This window comes from Puma concolor, chromosome F2, assembly GCF_028749965.1.
Source record: "Puma concolor isolate L17-30 chromosome F2, mPumCon1.1.hap2, whole genome shotgun sequence".
NCBI lineage: Eukaryota > Metazoa > Chordata > Mammalia > Carnivora > Felidae > Puma > Puma concolor.
Window position 1 is genome coordinate 16,837,106 of NC_141684.1, and position 10,787 is coordinate 16,847,892.

The 10,787-nt window shown below is 42.6% G+C and overlaps 1 long non-coding RNA gene across 5 annotated transcripts in view; it reads right to left on the bottom strand.

The window, feature by feature from the left end:
• LOC147571853 (uncharacterized) overlaps positions 1-10,458 on the bottom strand; it is a 113,438-nt gene extending 102,980 nt beyond the window's left edge. For all 5 annotated transcript variants that reach the window (XR_015246532.1, XR_015246529.1, XR_015246528.1 and 2 more), the window contains exon 1: positions 9,779-10,458. This is a non-coding gene — a long non-coding RNA (uncharacterized LOC147571853). The remainder of the gene's footprint in view (positions 1-9,778) is intronic.
• Between the last annotated feature and the right edge of the window lie 329 nt (positions 10,459-10,787).

The following is a 10,787-nucleotide window of genomic DNA, read 5'->3' on the forward strand; positions in this document are numbered from 1 at the left end:
AACAAATTGCTCCAAAACTTAGTAGCTTGGAACAACAATAAACGTTTGTTACTTCACAGCCAGGGATTTGAGAGTAGCTCAGTTGAGTGGTTCTGGCTAGAGGTCTCTTGTGAAATTGCCATCAAGATGTCAACCAGTTATCCTGCATGTTTTATCTGAAGGTTTCATCAAGACTGAAGGATCCACTTCCAAGATGGCTCACTCACATGGCTTTTGGCAGGAGGCCTCAGTTCCTTGTCACATGGACCTTTCCAGAGGTCTGCTTAAGTGCCCTCCCAACATGGCAACTCAATTTCCCCAGAGCAAGTAATCCAAAACAGAGCAAGATGGAAGCCACATGTCTTTTATGGCCTGGACTCAGAAACCATATTCTGTCATTTTCACAATACCTTACTGGTTACACAGGTCAGCCTCTCCAATGTGAGAAGGAACTACGGAAGGACATGAATACCAGGAAGCAGTTATCAACGGGGACCATCTTGGAAGGCTGGCAACCACAATTAGATAAAATCATTTGTTTACATTTTACAGATGAAAATCTAAGCAATTGGTCCAAGGTTGCACAGCTGGTCAGATGCAGAATAGGACTTAAATCCAGGTTGACCAACTCCAGAGTCCATACTTTTTAAATTATTACATAATATCACCTCCTTCATTTACTTAACCATCCTCCTAATATATTGAATTTAAGTAAATTCCTATTTCTTATTACTATAAACAACACTGAACACTTTCTACATAAATCTGTACCTCCATATCTTGTTCTTTTATTGGCACAAGTGCCTAGAGGCAGAATTGCCAGCTCAAAAGACATGAACTTTTTCAATTCTCTTGACACATATTATAAAAAAATAATTGCCAGAAAGGAAACACCAATTAACAATCTCAGAGAAAGTTTGCATGAACATGTATCTCACTACATCCTTGATACAATTGTTTGAATCTCTGTTAATTTTATAGGCTATAAAGACTTATTTCGATTTGCATTTATTGGAACATTTCTTTTTCTCATATGATTTTTATTATTTGTCTGTTTGTATCATTTAGGGTCTTTGGTTGTAAGAAACAGAATTTGACTAATTTTAATTAGACAGGGAAGTGTTGAAAGAATACAGGTGGTTCACAGAATTAAAGGAAAGCTTGGTAAATCTGGCAGGGACCAGAGCATCCCCAGGACCCTAGGCAACAGAAAGAGAAGGATGTCTTGTAAGCCACCATTACTAGGATGCATCAGTTTCAACATTCTGTTCATCTTTGGGTCAAAGAGCCCTAGCTTGAGTCATATATCTAACTTTGGGTACGGTAAGGTGAGGTACTTTGATTCAACCAAGACAGCACTTAGTGGAAAGAGATAATTACCCAGAAGTCAATAAGTTGCTACTGGGGTGCCTGGGTGGCTCAGTTGGTTAAGCGTCCAACTTCAGCCTAGGTCATGATCTCGCCATTCCTGAGGTCAAACCCTGCGTCAGGCTCTGCGCTGACAGCTCAGAGCCTGAAGCCTGCTTCGAATTCTGTGTCTCCCTCTCTCTCTCTGCCCCTCCCTCTCTCTCTTTTTCTCTCTCAAAAATAAATAAACTCTAAAAAAAATAAAAATAAAAAAAATAAGTTGCTATTACCCAAAGAAAGGAGAAATGCAACCTAGACAACCAAAGAACAATAAATGTCTATTACAGGGTTTAACTGGATGGATCCCAAACCCATTCTCTTAAGTTAAAAGTCTTCTGCTCCTTATGCTGGTTCATGATCTACCCTTATTAATTGTCCAAGTAAAGCAATTTTTTAAAATCCCATTACTTTGTTTTTACCTAAAAGTTCAGCATTACTAGAGACCCCACCATGGACAAGCTGCAGAAGAGTTCTTTTTGGCTGGGAAAAAAAAGTCTCGAAATGTGAAATGTGGAGATAAGACTCCTTCAAAGTTGCCAAGTAAAATAGCCAAAATCAAAGGGTCATGAAGAGCCCTAGAATGGTCTGAATGTTTGTCCCCACCCCCACCTGCAAAATTTACATGTTGAAATCCTAATGCCCAATGTGATAATATTAGAAGGTGAGGCATTTGGGAGGTAATTAGGTCCTAAGTGTGGAGCCCTTATGAATGGGATTGTCTTATAAAAGAGACCCCATATCACTGCCTAGCCCAGTTTTCATCTTATGTGGATACAGTAAGAATCTACGACCTGGAAGACAGCCCTAAACCAACTACACTGTCACCCTAATCTCAGACTTCCAGCCTCCAGAAAGTGAAAAATAAATGTTTGTTGCTTATTAGTCACCCAGTTTATGGCATTTTTCTCATGACACCAAATGGAGTAAGACAAGTCCTTTATCAGAGGTTAGCAAACTTTTTCTGTGAAAGGCCAGATAGTAAATATTTTAGGCTTTGAGAGAATACATAGTTTGCCACAACTACTCAACTCTTCTGTTGAAGCACAAAAGTAGTCATAGACAATAAGGAAACAAATGGGCATGGCTGTATTTCAATAAAACTTTACTTACAAAAGCAAGTGTCAAGCAGGATTTGGCCCAGGGTGGGTGGGGGGTATAGTTTGCTGACTTTCCTTTAAATTAAACAACAACAAAGCACATAATGCTTTTGTTTATGGCTGTTTCAACCCTGGCTCCAAAATGATAAATTTTTCCCTATGATTTTAAAGAATTTAGCTTCAGTTGCCAATATTTAGAACAGTGTTCACTTGATTTATCACTTACATTTTAACCATAAATTACTTCAGATGATTTTTGCTTAAAAAAAAATATGGGAGCAATAACAAACTATTAGATAGGAACTCAATATCCACATCAAACTCAAACTCAACTCTATCTATGTAGATGGGGAAAGTAAATGTTTTTATTCATTCAAGAACATTCAACATGCATTTACTTAGCACTTACTGTATGCCAGGGACTGAGGCTGGATACATAAAATACACAGGCCCAGGCCTTAAAGAGTTTAAGCCTGATGGAGAAACTTGCAGTCTAAAAAAACAATCCATAGTTGAGTGTTATTCTAATGGATAATAGATGGGTATTACAGAGAACCAGAATCAGGTTTAAATAGCTATAACTGTCTGAAAATGGAACAGGGTGCCTTATGGAAAGGATAGCCAATGCCTAAGGGCAGTTCCTAATTTGAGTAAATGCTCAAGCTAGATAATCTATAAGATTCTATAATCATCAGACATCCCTTAGAGTGCCTGTTTTAATGGGTGCCCTCCTCAGTATGCCAGGTTGAGCCCCCAGTGACTAAATCTGTATCATGTCCCCATCCATGTGTCCATGATTGGTGCAGGAGCCAACAACTGAGCCGAGCAAGGTATAGTAGAAAAGTCTTCAAAGATGCGCACCCTTGATTTCTTTCCTCTCTCTATGCACATGCTATTCTTCACATCATCGTGGGGGAGGTGTGTTTCATTCTATGCTTGAATCTGGGCTGGGAGTAATTTCTTGACTTACAGTATATGGTAGAGTGACGCTGTCTGACATCTAACACTATGTCAGAAGAAGCTGGCAGCTTCCATCTTAGTCCCTCAAAGCATTTGCTCTTAGAACCCAGCGACTGTATTGTGGGGAAGCCAAACAGCCCCATGGAGAGACCCATATGAAAGAGACTGAGGTCTCTCCATTGGTGATCTGGCTGAACTCCCAGCTAACAACCAGGAACAACCTGCCGGTCATGGGAATGCACTGTCTGGAAGTGGATCCTTCAGCCTGCTATCAGCCCCACCAGCTGAGCCCTGCCTAAATTCCGTACCCATACATCATGAGATAGAATTCTTTTTTAAACAATTTGGGGGTAATTTGTTGTTCAGCAAAAGATCATTGGAACATGAAACCAATCATGGTTTTTCTCTCCCAAGAATTTGAAATTTAGGTTGTAAACAGGTATTAAAATTTTTAGGAGTTGAATCTTATAAAAGCAACCCTTGATGTGCGTTAGATTCACATGGAGAAATTATATAAAATGTAAAGTTCCAGGCTGTCACCTTTCCCCCAAATTTCTGAACCAGTCAGATTGGGTACAGCCTGGTAATATTTTAAGCAAACATTTTTTTTTTTTTTTTTTTTTTTGGGACAGAGAGAGACAGAGCATGAACGGGGGAGGGGCAGAGAGAGAGGGAGACACAGAATCGGAAACAGGCTCCAGGCTCTGAGCCATCAGCCCAGAGCCTGACGCGGGGCTCGAACTCAACGGACCGCGAGATCGTGACCTGGCTGAAGTCGGATGCTTAACCGACTGCGCCACCCAGGCGCCCCTTAAGCAAACATTTTAAGCAAGCATCCAGGTGATTCTGATATCATGGACTAAAACGATGATTTGAATACACAACTTAGAGAGCTAACAGACATATATACTTAGACTTTCCCTCACCCTGTGTCCCCAAACTGGCCTTGACTTGAGCCCCTGACAATCCAGTGTTAGCTATTTGTAGCCTGAAGTCTGGTTGGACCCCAAGGTTAAGAAAAGCCCACATCAATAAAAAACCCAGTAGAGGAGATGGTACTTGAATCCTCACTAACCCCCAGTTCACTTCTAAATTGAGCTTGAAGACAATCACCTGCCTAATTTTAGAAACCTGAAATATCTAGGGCTGCAAGACTAAAGACGTCTTTAAACTACAATGTTAAATGCAATATAGTCCTTGTTATATTTTTTCCTCCAAAAGGCAAATCTCATCAGCCACCTTGGGGATTTTTCTGGATTATATCGCAGCCAACACGATTCTCTCAATAAGACAGGCCGGCTGTAACTGCCATTATCTGCAGACAGAATTTCAAAGGGCTGGTCAGTGTGTGTGAAGTCTGGCATGAGGCGACTGCCTTGGGGAAGATTTTCTTTGAGGAGTTCAGAGAGGGAAGCTGATTTATAGGCACTGGACTCCCACAGTCCTGCTTTGGTGAGACATGAATCGGGTCAAGGTCTGTGTGTTCTTTCTTGCTTGAAGGTTTATTTGGGAACAAGGAAAAGAGGGAAAAAAATCTCTGCAAGTTAAGTTGGTGTACTATTCATCTCTTCGCACCGCCAGCCCCCAAAACAAATACTATGGAAGGGGGCACTTGACGGGTCTCAGAGGGAGGAGCCTGGAGCTTTCAACCATGTAGGCAATGCCAGCAAACTCAGGAAGTGGGTGAAATTCACTTTGGCTCTCTTCTCTCAACTTTGTTCTCAGTAAGACCTCTCTCTTCCTTGGCCTTTGTTCTTCATACTGCCCTTCCATTCCTCGCTTGTTCCCCAAACTAAGGTTCCCCACCCACAAGTGGCTTATTCAGGAAATAACTTAAGTTCTAGAAGTGTTTTCTCCTTTCCCTTCTTTCTTTTTTTAACCAACCCGTCCCTTCCATCAAAACCTACCCTTTCCATCTCCCATGCCCTAGGGACCCTTCCCACTGCCTCACCACTACACTAATAGGTGATGATTTTATTATTAGCCTTCAGCAAAGATGCAATCCCTCTGGGCACCAAGTGATTGAAGCGTTAGGCTCACTGGCAGTGAGTTGAGAGGGTTTAAAGCAATGCATGGCCCCCTCTCGGTGCCAGGCACACATAGAGGCTCAGAGGAGTCACAGGTACCACAGTGGAGCCCCTGAGAAAAACTTAGTTACTGGGGAGGGGAGATTTCATTTTTAATGAGGGTGTAATTGAATATGTCTAGATTTTGGAATAAAAATGACCTTTCCGGTAACTTGGAATCCATTTATTTTTCCCTGTGCAAATGAATAAAAGTTTTCTTTTTTAATCCAGAAAATAAAACCACCTCAAAAATTAAATTAAAAAATGGAAGTCTGACACTCATCCCTCCAAGCTGTTACTGGCTGATTCTTGGCAAAGTTTTGGTGGGTGGTTCAAGTTCAAGGCACATCACAGCCCTTGGCCCTCGCTCATCAAGAAGGAGGTACTACATCAGCCCAGCTGACCAAAGTTCTTTTCCCAGCTCACCTACCTTGGAACCAAAGATTCCCATAGTGACTCTGTTCTCGCAGGAAGAAATCTGGACTACAAATCAGAAAACCTGACTTCGGACCCACATTCTGCTATTAACGTGGGGTCTTGACCTTCACAGGAAAATGAGGAGTACAAACCTGGAAAAGTCTCTAATCCTAAAATAACTAGGAACCCAAGATTAAAGGCCTCTGTTTAAAATACAAGTAAATACCCTGAAAACAAAATCAACATATTAATCAACAATTACCCACTACCGTTTAGCTCAAATGAGCCTCGTGGCTTAGCTTACCCATTTTCTCATAGGTCCTAGAGGATACTGCAAAAGACCAGTAATTTAAGTAGGGTGAAAAGAAGGGAATGATCTAGGAGATGGGGGTTTCTTAAGGAAGGAGAGGAATCTGGTGGGAGGCCCCTGCTGGACCAAAGGAAAGCATAAGACTCCGGACCCCCAGGCTGGAGGCACCACAAGGAAAGAAAGTCAGGAACAAGGCACAAAAAACTAATTTTCCCCATTCCCCGTTATTTTCCTTGGCTGGGCCTAAAGAAAAACTGCAAGACGTTGGTCCTGGTGAGAGCCTTTTAGACCCCCGTAGACGCTTATTAAGTGGTAAATGACTCCAATAATGGTGAACCTAAGGAATTCTAGCCCGATCACTACCCTGACACAAGTCAAAATAGCTGTTCTCTTTCCTGTTTGAGAAATGAGACTCAGCTGATGTGGGGGCAGTGGGGAGAGGAAGGAAGAAAATAACGAGCAGTGACCTTTATTAAGCATCCACTCTGCACTAAGCACTGCGCTGGCTTCTCTTGTTAGATACGACCTATTTGCAAGGAAGACATTATTCCTATTCCATATGGGAGACACTGAGACTCGGAGAAGTGTCACTTGCCCAAGGTCATCTAGCCAGTGATGGGCACAGCCAGGATTTAAATCCATACCTCAGTGACAGCAAAACATTCTTTCCACAATGGCCATGGAAAATAAGTTTTAGCAAATGGGTTTTAACTTTCCACTTAAGTGATAAGCAAAGTAATGATAACAATTAACGTTTGACGAGGGCCTATTATTTGCCAACCACTGTGCTAAATGCCATCGTTTATCATGACATTTAATCCTTACTGTGACACTGTGAAAGAACTAATATCACCCAATTTCACTTCTAAGGAACCTGAAGTTAAGCAATTGGTTCAGGGACACATGGTGAGATGTCAAAGAAAAGAGTTAAGCCAGACAATCAAACACCAAAGACCATAATCTTACGGCTACACAGAGCACACTTATTTTAGTCCAATTCCCTATAAATAAAAGCTTGTTATTGCTCAATGTATTAGCAGGGATGAAGATAGAGGGAATTTTAACTACCATCCAGGCTGTTGACAGATCCAGAAATCACTCTTTGACAGCAGCTGGGAGTGACTGAGGGGTGAATGTTTTCAGAGTGTCAGGCCTGCCCTCAAAGCTATTCAGGCCCTAAACAAGACCTTCTCTGTGTCCCTGATGTTCTTCAAACACACACACACACACACACACACACACACACACACACACACACGCACGCACGCACATGCGCACCAATTTCAACTGTCCTGGGACAAATGGCTGCCACTGTACCCCATCCTGCAGGAACAGCACCCTGACCTTCTCCCCTCAGGGCCTGGAAAATGTTTCTGGCATCTTTGCAGAGATGGGAAACTGGAGCGAGGAGGAGACGGAGGGGAGAGGTTAGAAGAGGGGGAAAACCCAGTGTCTATGTATGCAAAGTGCAGAGGGAGGCTGAGCTAGTGAAAGAACATATTTCCGCAAACGGAACCAAAACATATTTCACAAACGCTGTTGGCCTTGCAAAGGATTAGCTGCTAAAGGACATGACCGTGGGTACCAATCTCTGTTTACAAGCTTCTCCTCTGCCCTGCCTGGAGACGTGACTTTCCATGTCCTCGATAAAGGGCTCATTAGCTGGTTACCTCAGCTGCAGAAACCCAAGCAATTCCTGGAGTCTCCAGGACAGGACTAAGGAGCAAGACCTGGAGGGCCTCTGGCCGTGGACACATTTTCACCGTCAGCAGGGACACGTGTGTCTTCAAGGGTCTCCCCACCACAAACAACTGCCTGTATACTTCTAAAAAGTCAGTGTTGTGAAAGATAAAAAAAGAGCTGAGGAGCTCTTCCAGATTAGAGAGGATTAAAGAGGCATGACCACTAAATGCAACGCATCATCTTCTGTTGCATTTTGGACTAGGAGGGGAAATCGCCAGTAAGGATATGACTAGGGCAACTGAGAAAATTTGAATACGGAGTGTATTCTACTTTTCATCTCTTGGGAGTATTTTTCTTGAACTTTATGTTAAAGGATAACATATATACAGAAAACATGGCAACGCATACATACTGATCATCAATGTACAACTTAATGAAATTTCATCAAGTGAATGATACTTTTGTTAATTAGCATGCTGATTAAGAAATAGAACATCGAGGGGCGCCTGGGTGGCGCAGTCGGTTAAGCGTCCGACTTCAGCCAGGTCACGATCTCGCGGTCCGTGAGTTCGAGCCCCGCGTCAGGCTCTGGGCTGATGGCTCAGAGCCTGGAGCCTGTTTCCGATTCTGTGTCTCCCTCTCTCTGCCCCTCCCCCGTTCATGCTCTGTCTCTCTCTGTCCCAAATAAATAAATAAACGTTGAAAAAAAAATTTTTTTTTAAAAAGAAATAGAACATCGAGATTTCCCATGAAAACTCCATAATTCTCCCTTCTTGTCACCATTTACTTCCAATTCCACTCTTGCCATCCAAGATAACAATCACCCTGAATTTTAGCATTCAATGTTCACATTGAATTTTAGATTCAATTTGCCTGGTTATGCCTGTACGTGTACATGTGCCTGTGTAATTCTTACTTTGATATAATTTTAAACTTACAAAAAGTTGTAAGAAAAGTAGGAAGAACTCCCGTGCACTCTTTATCCAGATTCACTTTTGATTACATTTTGATGTATTATCAGCTTTCTCTCATGCTGTGCTATCTGAACCATTCATGACTTAATTGAGATGTCAGGCCCCTCTACCTGTAAACACTTCATTGTGTACATCCAAAATGTCCAAAAAACAGGACATTCCCTTATGGAATTACTTTCTATTATATAATTACACTACAGTTATCAGAATGAAGAAATTCTACAGTATCTTGTAGATTTTGCTTTATTTTAAAATATGCTAGGTATCAATTATTTGTTAATGGATTAAACACAGATTTACAACTAAATGGCCATAATTAGGACCACTCTTTCTTTGTGGAACTTATTGGCATATTGGAGTGTATTCTAGATAACAGTGTTTTACCCAAAGTTAAATCTGAAGCTAATCATTATATTGTGAGACTGAATATACAAATGGACAGTGTCTAGACTGTATGTAAAAATAGAACTCCGAGGGGCGCCTGGGTGGCTCAGTTGGTTAAGCGTCCGACTTCAGCTCAGGTCATGATCTCACAGTTCGTGAGTTCAAGCCCCGCGTTGGGCTCTGTGCTGACAGCTCAGAGCCTGGAGCCTGTTTCAGATTCTGTGTCTCCCTCTCTCTCTCTGACCCTCCCCCATTCATGCTCTGTCTCTCTCTGTCTCAAAAATAAATAAATGTTAAAAAATAAAAAAATAAAAATAAAAATAGAACTCCGATTGACAACCTGCAGCCACCTGCCTGGGAAACCAGCCCCTTATCTTCAGCAAACAGCCCTAGAAGCCAGACTTGCAGGAAGCCAGATTGCCATCTCCAGTGACAATCCAGAAAGCCCAACAATAACTTCTGTAACCATTGGCCCCCAAAGGGTGAGGACTTGATTCATACCTGACAGCTTCCCTGATTTTTGTCCCTGCTTCCAACGGAGGACCAAGCAGGGAAAGTCAAACATGCACCGCTGACCAACCACACGGATCCTCCACGTCTCATTAGCCCATCTCCACCTTCCTCGTGCCCACAGCCTCCAGTCAGGGCACACCTGAAGCCTTCTGCTGTCTCTCCGATAAAGCTTTCCCATTCCTCTGCCTACCTTTGAGTCTCTGCCAGAATTCAAGTGATGGTGGCCAACTCCCTTGCTATAGCCAGAATAAAGAGCCTTTGCTTTTCTCATTTGGTGGGTCTTCCTTTCTTTCCACAGTTCTGTGGTTATAATGAGAAAATGTCCTTGTTCGTAGGAAACATGTGCTGAAGTGTTTAGGGGCAAAGGTTCAGAAAAATATGTGTGCATCTAGACAGAGAGGGGGAGTGATAAAGTAAATGTGGTTATAAGTTAACAAGCAGTGAATCTGAGCTGAAGGTCGGGGGTGGGGGGTGGTTCTTTAGAGGAGAATCTTGCAACTCTTTTGTACCTTTGAAATTATGTCAAAATAAAACATCTTTTAAAAGTGTCCCTGGGTGATTGCTTACATCCTGACCAAATGGACTATACCTGTTCACTAGGGCCTTGGATGATGGACTTGTGCCTTGTCTGTGTCCCTTGATCCGTCTGCCAGTGCTCTCTCAGCCATACCCTCCCCACCCCACAGCACTTTCCCAACCCTCTGACAGTTATCCATTTGGGTGACTGGCTGCATAAAGAATCAGAATGATCTTGAAGTCTCCTCGCCCCTCTCCCCGGGGCCAAGGGGCACAGAAGAAGTGAGGTGTTGCTCTCATCATCAGCCGTCACATGTACCCCAGGCCTCGTGATGCAAATGACTCGTGACCTGGGGGTTGCAAGGATGGTTGGAGATGGGCCATCAGTTTCTTAAGACTAAGCTGAGTTCTTGGAGCTGGCTGCACTTAACTATTACATTCCAAAGCTGCAGTATGTGACTATTCTCTAACCTTGACTTCT